The sequence below is a fragment of the Marmota marmota genome, unplaced genomic scaffold, assembly GCF_001458135.2.
Source record: "Marmota marmota marmota unplaced genomic scaffold, marMar, whole genome shotgun sequence".
NCBI lineage: Eukaryota > Metazoa > Chordata > Mammalia > Rodentia > Sciuridae > Marmota > Marmota marmota.
In genome coordinates, this window is record NW_026000108.1 from 30,377,102 (window position 1) to 30,395,577 (window position 18,476).

The following is an 18,476-nucleotide window of genomic DNA, read 5'->3' on the forward strand; positions in this document are numbered from 1 at the left end:
ATTGATCACCTCTTCATATGGCAGCAGATTTCTAATATTTTCCACAGAGAGAACGGGAAGGTAATTTACTTTCTTCTAGCATGGTTGATCATAATTTATTATCAACAATTTCAGCTTCACAACCTGCTATTGATAATGTCTTGTCAATTTTAGAACTATTACCAAATTGGGGGGAAACACATTCCTTTCACATGTGAGCTCTGTTTCTCCTCTATCTTCCCATACTGCTCTGCTTTCTTTACTTTTAAGACATATTGCTATCAGGATAACGACCCCTGGCCCTGCACCTTCATGCCATTACCTAAGTCAGTTCAATAGCAATAACTTCATGGTACATGAAAGTAAGGTACTGACAAGGGACCACTGATTTTTGTCAATAGGCAGTTTCTACAAAGCAGAAACTGTTGTCTTGGTAAATGCTTGATGGCTGACTCTGTGGGGATAAAAATAATCTAGGATTTTTGCCGCAGTCTGGCTGGGCACAATCAGAAGCCACTTGTCAAAAGAAACTAACTTTATTTTTAGAACCACACACGCCAAACAAAACAGCCTCTCAGGAAAAACCCTCAGAGCCTCAACTGCCACCACCGGCTTTCCACAAGCCTCTCTCTCCCACACAAGCTTCACTCCACCTCCCACAATCCTCCTGCTCTTGAGGCCGATTGGCTGGGTCATGTGGGCGGAGCCAAAAAAGTCCCCCAATGAGCAGCTCCGTGGTCTGAAAGGGCAGGGAAACAGCCCAATGAGCATCACCGCAGAGGAGCCAATCAGCTAGATGTTGCTGGGGCCGCTGTGAGCCAATCATCAGCCGGCAGCTGGAAGTTTGCTGGGGCCCCTTGTTTGCTGGGGCCCCTTCGGCTGTGGCTCTCAACAGATTTTTACCATCTGCTAATTTTAATGGTATAAATACTCCCCCCAACACTAGGCCCAATTTCCAGCTATCAACATGATATCACTAAATGCAAAGTTGGGAGGTGACAGGCACAATTGGGGGTCCTGAGCCCACCAGGGAGTAGGAGGATCAGCACACCATGGCTCTGCACTGAGGACAATGGGGAACAAGTAACGAGAGTGATTTCTCCAGAAAAAAAATAATAATAATGAATCTAAGTTCTGATGAGACTGTAATTTTATTGATCCTCACACATACACACAATAACTTCAGCTTTCTTTTTCTTTTTTATTTATTCTTTTTTAGATATACATGACAGTAGAGTATATTTTGACATATTATAAATACATGGAGTAAAACTTATTCTAATTAGGATCCCCTTCTTGTGTCTGTACATGATGTGGAGTTTCACAACTTACTTATTTTTAAAGCATCTGAAAAGCAGCTAGATTTTTTTCCCCTGTTAAATCATGAGTCATGCATGCTGTCAACAAAGCAAAAAGAATTTAAATGCTAAAAAATTGTCTTATCCTTTAAAACATGAAGCAGTCTTCTGAGAGTCACAAAACCTGTGAAAAAAAACATGCTGGGTTTGATCATTTCCCTTACATTTCCAGAGAGTGCTAGTAGTTTCTGCCCCACTTTGATATTCATCTAACCAAGTTGACACCTCACTGCATCAGGGAGGGAGTGAACTAATGCTGCTGCCCAATCCCAGGGCATAAGAAAGCACCCTCCTCGTGATTTACATGCAGTAACCCAATTTAAAAGTGGCAGAGACTTGAAAGCAACTAACAAAAAGGAATATCAAAATAGCCAATAAAAAATATGCAAAAGGAGCTCAAAATCATTAATCAGTAGGTAAATGCAAGTTAAATCTGTGACAGCACCAAACATCACACTAAAATAGATAAAAATTTTAAAAGATTGGTAATACAAAGTATTGGTGAGAATAGAGCAATTCAAACTCTTACGCATTAGGGTGGGAAATTAAATCAACATAATCACTTTGTTTAAAAAAAAATGCTTTCTAGAACCTACTGATAATTTTACTCTAGATATATGCCCAGTGGAAATAAGTGCCCATCAAAAGACATGAACAAAAATGTTCATAGCAAGCCTGGCTCAGTGGCGCATGCCTGTAATTCCAGTGACTTGGGAGGCTGAGACAGGAGAATCGCGAGTTCAAAGCCAGCCTCAGCAATTTAGTGAGGCACTAAGCAATTCAGTGAGACCCTGTTTCTAAATAAAATACAAAATAGGGCTGGGGATATTGCTCAGTGGTCAAGTGCCCTGAGTTCAATCCTTGGTACAAAAAAAAATGTTCTTAGCAGTTTAAAGTAGAAATAAACCCAATGTCTGTCGACAGGAAAAAGAATAAATAAACTGTGGTCTTTCCCCACCCCCAGTACTGGAGATTGAAACCCAGGACTTCATGCATAGTAGGCAAACACTCTACCACTAATCTAATCCCCAGCTCTTTCTATTTTATTTTGAGACAGTGTCTTACTAAGTTGCCCAGTCTGGACTTGAACTTTAATTCCTCCTGCCTCAGCCTCTCAAGTAACTCCCAAAGAAATATAGGCCTGTGCCACCACACCAGGATCTTAACTGTGGCATGTTGATACAAAATGAATTACTACTTATCCATAAAAAAGAACCAACTGCTAATTTGTACCAAAACATGATGACTCTCAAAGATATAATGCTCGATAAAAAAAACACACACACACACACACAAAAGAGTACATGCTTATATGTTTTTTAATGCTTCCATGGATATAAAATTCAACAAGAAGCAAAACTGACTTTTACTGTTGGAGAAGGGTGTGTGGATGTGGATATGAAAGGGAAAAAACTAAAATGTGGTATTGAATTGGAATTAGTATAAACTCATGACTTTCAAAATAGATAAATAGATAATAGAGAAATAAGTGTGTGTGTATGTGTGTGTGTTTGTGTGTGTGTGTGTGTGTGTGTGTGTGTGTGGAGAGAGAGAGAGAGAGAGAGACAGATATATGATAGACAAGCAGATATCCCTAGGTCCATCTAGTGAAAGCCTGGTAACCACAATACTCACACCTTATGTTAAGGTATTGTCTTCTAAATATCATTTTCTACCAAAAGGAATGAAAGATCTTGGCAAAATGGCTGATTTCAGAGCTGGAGTAGGGAAAATGAAAAGCAAACACGTAACAACCAACTATGCCAAAAAAAAAAAAAAATGAAATTGAGCTCAAAGAATGATAAAGGTAGGTCAGAAGGTCACAGAATCCACTTGGATGGGGCTTCCACAGGCAAATTGGAGATAATATTGAGAAATTGCTGTGACACCATTTTTGAGAAACCAGCCTCTACCTCAGAGCAAAGCCTGTCCAAGGAAGGGGGTGTGACCCTTGTCCTCGGAAAAACCCACAGAGCACTCCTAGGCACATACCCACCCTGCTGAGTTGTTTGTCTACAAAGAACAAGAGAGATCTGCGGAGCCAGGTGTCCCTGACTCAGTCAGGCTAGGTGAGGACCCATAGCACCCCCTAGCAACCTCCAATCAGCATGAGACAGGGAAAATTCCTGGGATGCCAGATGACCCCTCACTAGTTTATGGTGGTTGATAACATGTTGGGAAACCATATAGTTCAGCATGTACTCCCTTCGTGGCCTAAACCAATCAGGACATTTATTGTCCTGTAAGTCTTTGAAAATATTGTTTTAATGATTCTTTGTGCCAAAGTATGTTATAAAATATTATTATCATAATATTTCAAATACTATTTTTTAAATATTGTGGCCTAAACCACAGTCCCAGCCCTCTTGTACTAACCAATCACCCCTACCCAACTTGTTCCCACCAGTGAATGTGCTAATCAATGTTAAGAGTTATTGTTTGACTTTCCCGTGATGTGAAATGATTTGCTGTGTGATGTTGTGACACACAGACTATCCCCCAAAAAAGCCTATAAAATCTCACTGAACAAAGGGCCGGGGACTCACTCCCTGGGACCACTGTGTTGGAAATGATTGTGAGTCCAGGCTTGAGCTTGCAATAAAGACTCTTGTGTAATTGCATCGGATTCAGCTCCTGGAGGTTTATTGGGGTCCCATGAACCTGCATTACAATATCAGCAGAGAAATTAGAGTAATAAACTATAACCATTTGAATAAAATAGGAATTCATACAGATTAAAAGTTTTTCTGTGGACCAAGATGTTTATACATCTCCCCTTCAAATATTTCTTTATTCCAAAGGTCAAAGAGCAACTCTATTATTGAGAAGACTAACAGACACCTCTTTAATCAAGTGATCAAAGTGAATTCATCACTTTGTAAGTGAATAAATAAAAATCTTATGTCTAAACTACAGAGACAGTAAAAAAGATATCATTTCCCTAAGTACACGTATAAAGACACGAATGATGTGAATATCCTTTGTATACAACCAGAGATATGAAAAAAATGTGCTCTATATGTGTAATATGAATTGTAATGCATTCTACTCTTATTATATAACAAGTTAGAATTTAAAAAATAAAAATAAAAATATATTTGAATGCCAGGAGTTGGGGGTTGGGAGGGATAAACGGGTGGAACACAAGGGATTTTTAAGGCAGTGAAACTATTCTGCATATTATAATACAGAATATATTATATAAAATATTAAAATATAATATTATAAAGGTAGATATAGGTTTTTTGTTTTGTTTTTAACATGTGTCCAAACCCACAGAATGTACCACACTAAGAGGAAACTCTAATGTAAAGTATGGACGGACTTCTGATGAACTTGTCAATGTAGATTCATCAATGGTAACAAATATACCACTGGGGCCAGGGATGTGGTAATGAGAGATTTGTGAGCATGGGGGGCATTATAAAAACTCTCAAAACCTTTTGCTCAAATTTCCTGTCATCTCTAAAAAAGTATCTATAGTATCTATTTTTTAAAAATCTAATCCACATGATAGGATGAATGAGAACACAGCAACATTTTCATGATATTCCTGCCAAATATGCATCATCTGAATCTAATCATGGGAAAAATCAGACAAATTAAAATGGAGGGTCATCCTAAAAACCAACTAACTTGGGATTTTCAAATGTGCAAAGGCATGAGAGTTGAGGAAAGATTGAATAACGTACTACAGGGATAGTGCCACATCAATGTTCATAGCAGCACAATTCACAATAGCTAGACTGTGGAACCAACCCAGATGCCCTTCAATAGATGAATGGATAAAAAAAATGTGGCATTTATACACAATGGAGTATTACGCAGCACTAAAAAATGACAAAATCATGGAATTTGCAGGGAAATGGATGGCACTAGAGCAGATTATGCTAAGTGAAGCTAGCCAATCCCTAAAAAACAAATGCCAAATGTCTTCTTTGATATAATGAGAGCAACTAAGAACAGAGCAGGGAGGAAGAGCAGGAGGAAAAGATTAACATTAAACAGAGACATGAGGTGGGAGGGAAAGGTAGAGAAAAGGGAAATTGCATGGAAATGGAAGGAGACCCTCATTGTTATACAAAATTACATATAAGAGGTTATGAGGGGAATGGGAAAAAAAAACAAGGAGAGAAATGAATTACAGTAGATGGGGTAGGGAGAGAAGATGGGAGGGGAGGGGAGAGGGGATAGTAGAGGATAGGAAAGGTAGCAGAATACAACAGTTACTAATATGGCATTATGTAAAAATGTGGATGTGTAAAGGATGTGATTCTGCAATCTGTATTTGGGATAAAAATGGGAGTTCATAACCCACTTGAATCTAATGTATGAAATATGATATGTCAAGAGTTTTGTAATGTTTTGAACAACCAATAAAAAAAAAAAGATTGAATAACCTCACCACACTGAAGGCACAAGAAACATCACAACTTTAACGTATTGAACCCTTTGGATGGAACGCAAGGCCTCATGCATGCTCAGCAAGTTCTCCTCCACTGAACTACATGCCTGGCCCATGGAACTAATGCTTTGCCTTCCTCAAGATGCCCAAGGAACATTAGTGTGGCTGAAAATCACCAAAAAAGAGTTAACCACTGAAAACTGCACATCTAGTCTCGGACTTGCCAATGTCAGCTTCTCTGCATATTACCCCTCAAATCTTCATCTCAGGAACAGGAGATATGAGCTTATGAGAATGATCCATATTTGAGATATTGCAAATGAAGCAGACAAAAATTTAGTCTCCATTTTTTCCCTTGGGGAAATTCTTAGAAGAAAATTGATACCCTTCCATGGGGAAGAGATAAGCCAAGGTGAGCACGTGGAAAAAAAGCGTTAGATGTGCGAAATTACCATTTTTATGAGTTTGAGGAGATGTTTGCATTAAAATATCTTGCGAGTGATGAGACAAACGAAGAGAAAGCTTATTTTTCATATAGTTATAGTTTCCAGGGCAGAGGAAATGTTAAAAGGAGCTGGGGTCAAAGGAGGTGCGAAGATACACAGAACTTTTTAAAGTTAAAACCTGAAAAAAAAAAAATCAAGAGACCAAGAAGAGGTTAATTTATTATGAATATTCTATTTCCCTAGCCTACCGTCTACCTTGTTCCACTTAAATAAGTCTCTATCCCTGACCTGTATTAAATATTCTATCCTTGGCATCATTTCTTAGCCTTTAGAGCATGTTGATACTGGGAGCAGCCATATCTGCCTACATGAAGTCTCCCATGACTCAATCATGAGAGCAATTTACATCTTATTTAGAATTTTGTGGGCAAAAAAATTCCACATTTATTGTCCTGTAAGTCTTTGAAAATATTATTTCAATGATTCTTTGTGCCAAAGTATGTTATAAAATATTATTTTCAAATATTATTTTAAAAATATTTTGAACCACTAACTACTCAACAACCATCTCCACTGTTCTTTCTAAGAAACCTTAAGTTCACAAGTCAAAGAGAAGAAGCTACTTTCTGACAACATCAAGATCATTTCAGAGCAATTAGAGAAACAAAATATCTGAATACAGTATTTCAAATCTACATTTAAAATTTTTTTTCTTAGTTGTTGATAGATCTTTATTTTATTTATTTATATGTGGTCCTGAGAATCAAACCCAATACCTCACACATGACAGGCAAGTGTGCGTTACTGCTGAACCACAGTCCCAGCCCTCAAATCTACATTTTAAGAAAAGAATCTTTCCTTTTCCCTTTCCCTTAAAATGTTTATTTATTCACGGAAACATGGGCAGCTTCTCGGAGAAATTCAATATTTCTGAAAGGGAATATTTTCTTCTCTCAAAATCCTGTATATACCATAGAAAATGATTTGATTGTTCCTTTCAAACCTAAAAATGGATTACAATCCATTTTGGCACTCTTGGTGTTACTCATAGTGTCCCAGAGAAATGAAGACTTATTTTCACACAGGAACTTGTACGTGAATGGTCACAACAGCTTTATGGACCAACACTGGAAATGACCTAAATGTCCTGCAATTGGTGAACAATTAAACAAACTGTGATACATCCATACCAGGGAATACTACCCAGCAATAAAAAGGGACCAAGTCTTGATACATGTAACAACCTGGATGAACCTCAAGGAAATTATGCAGAGTTAAAAGAAAAAAGCCAGTCCCAAAAGGATACATATGATATGGTTCTATTTATGTAACCTCCAAAAAATAACATAATTATAGAGGTGAAGAACAGATCTGTGACCACCAGAGGTTAGAGATGGTGGGGAGGGGAAATATGGGTATAAAGGAATGATGACAGAGTAGAGGACCTTGATTGGGGTCGGGGTCACACAAGGTTTTGTATGTGATAAAATTGCATCAAGCTACCCATATGTGCACGCGCAAATGCATATGTAACTAGTGAGATCTGTATAAACAGTACGGATTATATCAGTGTCAATCCCTACCGCTATGATATTTTCTTACAGTTATAAGATGTTACTAGTAAGATGTTAATATTGTAGGAGGCTGGGGGGAAAGTACATTTCTTTGCAACACTCTATTCATCTCTAATTATTTTAAAATTAAAAGCAACCCTCCCCCCCCAAAAAAAAAAAGCCATTGCACAAACATTAAATCTTTCAGTTTAATGTGGTTTCTTAGAAATACAAAACCAGCAGTAGAGCAGGAAGGGGACTGCTAGTGTGGTCATGCACTCCCTATGTTCACCATGGCAACATGGTAGCACTTCCTATGTGTAAGGTATTTTGTACACATTAACCAGGATTATACAATGTGTTCTGTATTTAGGTCTAGCCTTAGGGCTTAAAAGACCTTATGTAGCCTGGGTGTGTTAGGGCCTCAGGTGTGGTTTGTGCCTGCTGTCTTCCTAAGGCTCTTAGGATAACTGAACTCTAGGGACAGGTCTTGGGACTTCTGACCACTTGGTCCCTATGAGCCTGTGTGTTTATGACAGAATGTTGTCATTTATCTGTTCTGCTACTTACTTACTATTTTCACTCTTTCAGAAGATGTCCCTCAAATGGTAACAACTTTGTCCTAGGTTTCAAATATATCTCATTATTTGGCATTTTTTAATAACATAAAAGCAGCATTATATATTCTTTTTTAAAAGAAAAAAATTAAGTTTAATTCATTGTTATATATGCATACATCACACAATATAACTATATAATTTGGTCACTATAATTTCCCAGTATTTCTCCTAAATACTCGTGACAGTTTGCCTATCTTTCAACACTGACTTTTTTCCCTGTTCTTATTTTTTTCTACTCCCTTTGGCATGCTTCTCCTCTGCACTTTTCAAGAGAGGAATATCTTTAATTCTTTTTAGCCTTAGAGGACAGAGTCAGAGGTTTTAAAATTATTAACACAAATTACTGGGACAAGGCATAGCATTTGGTCATTGTGTGTTTTCTAGTGAAGGCAAGAGAGGTTTTTTTTTTTTAAATCAATTTTCAGATAAAGTATGTTCTTAGGTGTGAGCAAAAATAACCAAAACAGGTTTTGGCAACACAGTGAAATCATAAATAACCAGGACAGGAGCAGACTTCATAGATCAGCAATGCTTTTACTCAGCAGCAGAGTCAGGCATCAGAGGGGCTTACTTTCTGGGTACAAAATGGCTCCTGGTTACAGAAGGGGTCTTGGTTTTCATAGGTTACATTGAGAGGTGACTTAATTATTGACATAACGTGTCGGTTTGGGCACTCAGGGAATAGATTGTGAGAATCTGAAACTTGTTTTTACTGGGCAAGGATGGAGGGTCCAGAGGTCAGCATTCAGTGCTTATTTTTTTCCTTGGGGGTCTATTGTCACTGGGAAAGAATTTACTGAGAAAGGATTAATATTTGTCCTGTTCCCAGGGATGTCATTTTAGGATTTATGTTCACCTCTTTCCCAGGGATTATCTTGTCACTGGGAAAGGATTTATTGGGGAAGAATCAATGTTTTGCCTTCTTCTTCCTTTCATCATCCTGGGTCATACTACTGTCTTTGGAGGTTGTCATTTTCCATATCCTTCATTAGGTGTATTCAGAACACAGGTAAGTCAGAAATTTTACCTAAGGCTATTTATGAAACAAAGAAAAAACTTTGATCACATAAATAAGTAGATGCAATCATGGTTTTATTATAATTTTTAATCAAATTTTCTGAAATGTTAATCAAGAAAATCGGACTAAATGTAAAAAGGAATGTGCATAGGTTTATTGTTAATTGAGGCAAAATTCATATAACATAAAGTTAACTATTTTAAAATGAACAATTCAGTATTATTTAGTACTAATAATGTATAACCACCTCCTCTATCTCATCATCTGGTTCCAAAACATTTTCATCAGCCACAAAGAAACACCCACACCCAGTAAGCAGTTACTCCCCATCCCTCCCACCCTACCCCAGCTCCTAGAAATTGCCATTCTACTTTCCATTTCTATAGATTTGCCTATTCCAAATATTTCCTATAAACGGAACTTCAGACTTCTTTCACTTAGCATGTTTTCCAGATTCATCTGTTATAACATGTATGAAGAATGAAGTATTCACTTCATTCCTTTTTGTGGCTAAACAATATTCCATTGTACATATATAACACAATTTGTCCATCCATGGACATTGGAGTTGCTTCCTTTTGCCTATTGTGAAGAGTGCTGCTATTGTATTCTGAAATGAGTACCTGTTCTCAATTCTTTGGAGTCTCTATACATGAATAGAATTGCTTGGTCATATGTTACTTCTATGCGTTTTTAAAAGAACCCACCAGACTGGTTTCCAAGAAACAGAGCTGTTTTACATTCCCATGCATGGGCTTTTAAAGAAAAGTATGAATCTTTTAAAATGCAACATGTTTCCTATCTGCTTCCTTGGGTTTGGCATCCTCTAGGATAAGTCAGTGGTTCTTGACTCTGGACCTACAGCACAAAAAGTGTAAAACAAGAAGAACAAGAGAATGAAGATGATGGGGAAGAAACAGGAGGAAAAGGAGAAGACAGAAGAGGTAATTGGTGGCCATTGCCAGGCTCCAACTCTAGAAATTCTATTTATATCTAATAAATGTGGGTTAAGCCCAACACACCTCAAGTGACCATCAAGTAATTCTAATGGCAACCAGGACTGAAAACTATAGCTATTCTATATGACCCCAGAATTAGCAATGCAAAGTTTCCCCCTAGAGAATAGGAACTATTAAACTGTCATGAGACCAGAACGAATTTCAATTGCTCAATTTCCTTGGTTCTTGAATCATAGCCATATAACTGAAGCTAGAATCTTGATTGGCACATAACTGGGCAAAAATACTGGCTGATGTTGAATATCCAATTTTATTTAAAGCTTAAAAATCAATCAACATATCGCCAGGCAGTGGCACACACCTGTAATCCTAGTGGCTTGGGAGGCTGAGGCAGGAGGATCTCGAGTTCCAAGCCAGTCTCAGCAACTTAGTGAGGCACTAAGCAACTCTGCAGACCCTGTCTCTAAATAAAATGCAAAAAAGGACTGGGGATGTGGCTCAGTGGTTAAGTGCCCCTGAATTCGGTCCCCGGTACCAATAAATAGATAATCAATATAACAGCAATTAATAATTATTAAACGATATCAATAATTTTAGTCACCAATATTAAGTAAGAAACCAGAGGGGAAAATGGAAACCTTCTGATCAGATAATATTTTTAACATACTGTCTTTCTTTTGTTAATAATAGCTATGTTTATTCGACTTTTTGTATAATATTGGGAGACAACTATTTTTTCAAATAGCTATCACTTTAACGTATGCAAGCCTAAATAATAAGTTGAAGGCAAAAATATAAGATGATCAAACAATATTGGCCTTCATTAGAATTGTAGTTGTTAGACCACGATGCAAGAAAAGACCACTGATTCCAATTAAGATCAAATTAAAGCAAGCTTATTATTTCGACCGGCCGGGCTGCCTCTCCCAACAAAAACTGGGAACAAGACAGACTGCAGCTTTCTTGCAGCCTAGCTTTACAGCCCAAAAAAGTTACACAAAGGGGGGTTACAGATAACAAAACTCTGACAAGCATAACACAAATGCTAGTTTCCATTTTTGCCTGCCCCGACATCAGAATTTATGAAGGTCATTAGAGCCTCAGAGAGGGTCGTTATCTGGCCAGGGAAGGCCAAGATTTATGAGGCGTCACTAAGGTTTAGGAAAGGGTTGTTATCTGGTCAGGGAAAACCGGGCATGGGTGAGTTCAGGGCTCGGGCAGGCATTCCAAGCAGCTTTACAACATCAACTTATGGCCAGGCTATACAGACATCCTAATGTTTTTACAGGAAACTGTGACAAGCTGGCTTCTGATCTAAAGAGAGAATTAGGCTAGGTATATCATAGTATACAACAAAAAATTTTTCTGCATTTACATTCGTTTATTTTTAAAATTGATAATTCTACCTAAATTTTCCAGTTTTGCGTTTAGTTTTAAATGTCATTATTCCATCCCCAATTTTACACCATTCTGTTTTCTCTTCAATCTTGGAAATTCTTCTTTCTCTCTCTCTCCCTTCTCATTTTTTCCCGACTTGCTGCAAACTGTTATTAATGTTTCAGTATCTTTCTGTTGAGCTCCATGCAGTCCTTACCAGTTTTTAGAGCAGATTCTGGCAAATACTTCTTCATGATGTTATCCTTTTCCAATTCCCTCTGAGAATTGCTATCACAGATATTTATTTATAGGTAAAATAAGCAATTTTAACTTATTTAACTTACAAAAATAAAAGCTCTGGGTTCTATAGAATTACTTCCCACCCCATGTGTTAGGAGCTGCTCTGGAAATACAGGACCTTAAGTCCTAAGCAAGAGATACTGAACAATTATTGCGCCCCGCAATAACTTGGGCTTTACCTACTAGGATAATGAGGTGTGGCTCCAGGAGTAGGCATCAACCAGTGGGGTTGAGTTACACTCACCTGTTCCTTTGTCATCCTACCCCTTGCCCTTTTTCAGATAGAATGGTCTAAGAAACAGTGTCCCCCAATAAAAGCCAGCTCCAGCACCCCCCCCCTCTCTCGTCAGCCTCTCATGACTTTTTCTTGCCCCTCTTGTGGGAGCTGGGGAAGCTGTCCTGAAGCTCATATAAAACTGATAAGAACAGATACTACACTTGATCTTAGCCAAAAGGCCGAGAAGCGATAAGGAGCTCATATAAAAAGGTATTCCATGTCTGCGTGGTATTTTATGTCACCCCAAATTCACACGAGTGACTTTGGTTCAGTTGCCCGCGCTAGACAGGGATGCACCCATGCACATGCACATGCAGGTTGTATAATACCTTGACTAACTCTTTAGTGACTACATTGACTATCTCTCGTAAATGGACACCAGACCCTTTCCCAGTTGGACAGGCTTCATCGTGTAGCTGGCTCTAAAGTTTTAGAAAGGGAAGCTGGATTTCCCTTCTTTTCCCCAAATTATAATTACAAAAGATGATATTGGTAAGTAAAGACTCAAGCATTTCCCAAAGAGCATCATAAATAAAAATATCTTTACTAACAAGTTTCAAATTAAATTTTTTCACATAATTAAAATCTTCTTAAATTAAAAAAAAAATAGGGGCTGGGGCTGGGGCTCAGTGGTAACACACTTGCCTGGTAAGTGTGAGGCACTGGGTTCGATTCTCAGCACCACGTATAAATAAATCAAAATAAAGATCTATCAACAACTAAAAAATATTTTTAAAAAATAACTGGCCAAAATCTGAAGAGATTTTCTGCAGTTAAAAACAAAAAGCTACATATATTCATTTGTTAGAGAACCTAAAACATGTATCAACAAAGACTGGATCATCAGGAAATACTGGTGTCTAGTGTTTTATTACAGGGAGAATATGAAAGGAAAAGAGGAAGAAATGATATTAGATCTAGATTATTCAAATCTTTAGCTTAATTTCACAGGGTTGAGGCCACATTTGCTGAAGTAAAGATTCTGTCCATTGAATTTCAGTGGCTTCTTCCCATTTTCCTTTTCATAATAAAGGTAACATACCCCCAGTGGCTCAGGAGGCTGCAGTAGGAGAATTGCAAGTTCAAAGTCAGCCTCAGCAATTTAGTGAGACCCTGAGCAACTTAAACGATATCAGTAATTTTAGTCACCAATATAATAAACATAACTACTTAAGAATTCTAGCAGTTTAAGAGTGGATCTTGATGACCTCATCAAGGTTACCTGTATCTTGACGCCTCAACTGTTAAATAGTGGGTATTATTTGCCAAACAAACAAGGAATATGAATGAATGAATAAATGACCCTAATGTCTCATTCTAGGACTGTCCAGCAATGGTGGCACATGTAGACCACAGGTAGCCTGTAAGGGTTTAGCATCAGGTGCTAAACAGATTTCTCAAATGCAAGATTAACGGGGACAATGGCCAGTGTCTAGTTGGGTGGTTCTTCTTCCTGCCAAGGAGGGTGTAAGCCATCTGAAAACTTAAAGTCTAAAATAATTAGTGACGAACAAAAGAGCCAGAAATATATTTACAAAAGAAGAGCCTCTGATAGATCCAGTCCACACTACAGCCGGAATTAGACAAAGAAAAGATGGCTCTGGTGGTTGATTTAAGGGGGTACATCAAAGGCAGGGATGAGGTTTCAAGGGAGGAGTCTTCCCTCGTGATGTCTTGCAGTCAGCAGGTTGATTGGCATCTTGGCAGGTCACACCCACCTCAGGTGCTGTGTGGGACATGGCAGAGTGGGACAGAAATTCACAATGTCTCTGGGCAATTGACCAGGAAAATTGACCACTGGTCATTCCCAGAAACCAGATGTTTCTATCCACTAGGGTTTGATCAGTAGTGACCTACACACAACCCTTAGACGGCTCCTGACAGAATATGGCAGGGCAGGGGGGGTGACAAGACAATGGCATCTCCCCAGATCATGAATCTGAGTGGAAGTGGTGATGCTGGCCTTGACCATGCCACAGGCTAGGGGGGCATCAGATATGGTACTCATGGTGATGGGAAGGAAAACAGACTCTTGGGGTGTCAGACTGGACTTTAGAATTAGAATACTTGGATTGGAAATTTGTTTTCTGAAACTTAGCAACAATGGACAGAACCTAGATATTGATAATAACTACCCACTGATTATCAGACAGTGGGAGAAAAGTACAGGAATGCACCCCATATCCCTAGTCTCTGAACTGACCACTCAGGGCTTTGGGCATGCAAAGCCAAGAGGCTCAGGTTTCCATCTTGAATAAGGAAAGGAAGAAAATGTAGACAGCACAGCACCCGGCACTAGGAATGTTCCTCAAAAACACTTAATCATATATCAGGGATAGAAAGGAACCAAAATCACTTAATCCAGCTCCCTCTGTATGAGTTAGGATTTGTTTAACTAATAGTGATTTAACAAGATATTGGTTTATTTTTATCTATATCAAATGAGCTCATATAAATAAATGGCTCTAGAAAATAGCCATAACAACAATAAATTGATATAATTACAAAAAGATAAGGGCAGCAGCACAAAGAATCAAACTCAGCACTGAAACAAGCAGGGGAAACTTCTGGATCCATGACACAATGGCCCAAAGTTCAGAGAGCTGAATATTTCTTTATTATAATCCTTTTTTTTAATATTTAGTTTTTAGTGGCTGCCGCAGTCTGGCTGGGCACAATCAGGAGCCACTTGTCAAAAGAAACTAACTTTATTTTTAGAACCACACACGCCAAACAAAACAGCCTCTCAGGAAAAACCCTCAGAGCCTCAACTGCCACCACCAGCTTTCCACAAGCCTCTCTCTCCCACACAAGCTTCACTCCACCTCCCACAATCCTCCTGCTCTTGAGGCCGATTGGCTGGGTCACGTGGGCGGAGCCAAAAAAGTCCCCCAATGAGCAGCTCCGTGGTCTGAAAGGGCAGGGAAACAGCCCAATGAGCATCACCGCAGAGGAGCCAATCAGCTAGATGTTGCTGGGGCCGCTGTGAGCCAATCATCAGCCGGCAGCTGGAAGTTTGCTGGGGCCCCAGCCCCTTCGGCTGTGGCTCTCAACAGTGGTAGTTGGACACAATACCTTTTTATTTTTTTATTTTTATGTGGTGCTGAGGATCAAACCCAGGGTCTCACACATGCTAAGCAAGTGCTCTACCGCTGAGCCATTACCCCAGTCCCCTCTTTATTCTAATCTTAAAAGGTCTTGCTATGAAAATTAGGGTTCAGTTGGGAGCTGGGAGAGCAATAGCCCTCATCTCCAATGTCTGTTCAGTTATTATATTAGATCTGCTTGGAAGAACTTTGAACTTTATGTTTAGTCCTCAAGTGTAGAAACTTTGGACAAAAAAAAAATATTCACTTTGGATTAAGCATCAAAGTAAAATGAATTCCAGAAACCTAGCTCTAATAAGAGAGACAACTTTGTTCCATGGAGAGTGTAAAGGATAAAAGAAAAAAAAGTTTCAGGTTACCAGTTTATGCTTTAAAATTACAAATTAGAGCAGGGCACAGCGGCACATGCCTGTAATCCCAGCAACTCAGAAGGCTGAGGCAGGAGGATCATGAGATCAAAGCCAGCCTCAGCAACTTAGCAAGGTCCTGAGCAACTTAGCAAGACTCTGTCTCAAAATAAAACATAAAAAGGGTAGGAGCTGGGGATGTGGCTCAGCTGTGAAGCATCCCTGGGTTCAATCCCCTGTACCAAAAGGCAAACAAACAAAAATTATATTAAATCAAAAACTAAACATAGAAGATAAAAGAAATTTTCTGATGATTATTCCCCTTCTCAAAACATGCTATTGGAAGGATTCAATTTTGGTTTTGCCAGATTGGGGCAAAGAGGAGACCTGCTTGAGTGGGAATTTTACATTCTGACATGTTGTGTTAGTGTGCTCTGTCATTGTTATGACCAAAATACCTGACCAGAACAAATTAGAGGAGGAAAAGTTATTTGGGGCTCACAGTTTCAGAAGTTCAGTCCCTGGTTGATGGAGTCTATTGCTCTGGACCCAAGATGAGGTGGAGCATCATGGGAGAAGGGCCCGATGGAAGCAGGTGGTGGGGGTTGGAGAGGTGAGGAGAGGAAGCTGTTCAGTTTTCAGTGGGGTCAGGAAGCAGAGAGGGTGTGAAGGGACCGCAGGAAATATACACCCTTCCAGGACACATGCCCAGTGAACCCAGCCATACCCCACCTGCCTACAATTACCACCCATACCCAGTTAGTCCATTGAAACTAGGATGGACTGGTTAGGTAACAGCTCTCACAATTCAATCACTTTACTTCCAAACATTTCTGCATTAACACTAGAGCTTTTGGGGGACAAGTTATATCCAAACCATGGCACGTGTCAAATGGGCACTCTGACCCACTAAAATTATAAACATGAAACAGTACTAGGCTCTAGGGGTAGTAAATATGATCATGATTATATCTACTTATTCCATGTCCCTCTTAAACCATGAGTGTAGCCATCACTTTCTGGGGTATTTCAGAAAGTGAAATGGGGATTTTCCAGTCATGGCTGTGTTATGCCAGACATAGTTTCTCTGTTAGAAGATCTTTCTCAAATGCTCCTTGATGGGTGTGCGGTGACTGGTCTTTCCAACAAGTTCTTTTCAATACCATCAATTTGAGCTCCACAGCACAGAGCCTATGACTGACTTTTTTTTTTTACAATATTATATTTTTGGGACTCATCTATATTAAGATACACATTTTACCTGTTAAATAGTATTTCTTTTCTTTTTTTTTTTTTTTTTGATAATAACTAGAGGAGTGGTTAGGAGCTCCACAAGACAGAGCCTGTGATTGTCCTGCTATAGAGATATTTATATTCTCTAATATGGATCCTAATCTAATAAGTAAGCATTTACATAGGTTCCTGTTGCTCCTTTCATTGGTGACAAGCTCATTAAGAATGATTCTGAAAGCATAAAGTTAAAAGATCTGTCTTCCTTCATTGTCTTCATGACTGAAAGAAAACAGGCCACTTAACAGAAGCACAGAGAGTTAAAGTAATTTTCCTGTAGTGACACAGCTACCAAGCATAGTAATAGCATCAGGATTTAAACCCAGTTAACCAAGCTCTGGTGCCCTGGCTCCTAACTACTCTTATGTGCTGCTTGTGCAAATAAAAATGTACATTGTAAGCATTTTTTAATTTAAAAAAAAAAATGGTAGAAACAATGTACATCACAAGAATGTTTATACAAATTGTGATAGTCATACAATGAAATCCTATTTAACAGGTAAAATGTATATATTAATATAGATGAGTCCCAAAAATATAATATTGTGAAAAATAGCATGTTTTAAAGACATAATTCAGTATATATATATATAGTTTTATATATGTATATGTAAAAACATATATATATATTTGTATATATATGGTTTAGAATATATATATATATATAATCATATATATACTATAAAATATGTCAAACTAGTCTATATATATTATTTCCAGACATATATGACCATATACGTGTATGTTTTGCTATAAACACACACACACAAAAAAAAAAAAAACAAAACTGTTCATCATTTACCATCCACACCCAAGCTATTATTAATCCAGACCTTGAACTTGATTTTTTAAATGCAAGGCCCAAAATTCCTTACTACAAAATGATATTACTAAAAATTAGCCATGAGTTTTTTTAAGCCAAAGTAAATCAACATCACTTATATATTGAAAGAAATATGTCTCTATGAATGGCCTATTACACATCATATTAGCCCTGTAGTTACTTAAGCACACACCTGTAATTGAACAAATTGGTTTCATTCATTCCAGGGAGAGAGAATGCTAACCCTGGGGCATCTCAGTAAGAGGGTTTTAGAACCTATTATAGGATTTGGATATTTTGGGGGTGATTGGGGGAGAGTCCAAGGAAGCAGAGGTTCATTGTAAATTGAGTTCTGGAAGAAAATGAGGACAAGTCTGTGACTAGCTAGCTCAACAAATCTTGTCTCTAGGGAAGGCAGAACAGAGCGAAGCTAAAGCTGAAATTGGTATTTAGTCACCAGTGCTTATAATAACTAGTGATAAAATAGCTGTTTGGAAAGTAATTGTAATAATAAAATATTTACTAAGTAATGTGCTTAAAGAATAATTATTTTACTGAGAATTTTATAAAACTCAACATAGCAATTTTAAATAAGAACTTAAGACATTAATATGACC

At 38.2% G+C, this 18,476-nt stretch overlaps 1 pseudogene; it reads right to left on the reverse strand.

Moving 5' to 3' along the window:
• Positions 1–12,395: 12,395 nt before the first annotated feature.
• Positions 12,396–12,483, reverse strand: LOC125611009 (annotated as a pseudogene).
• Between the last annotated feature and the right edge of the window lie 5,993 nt (positions 12,484–18,476).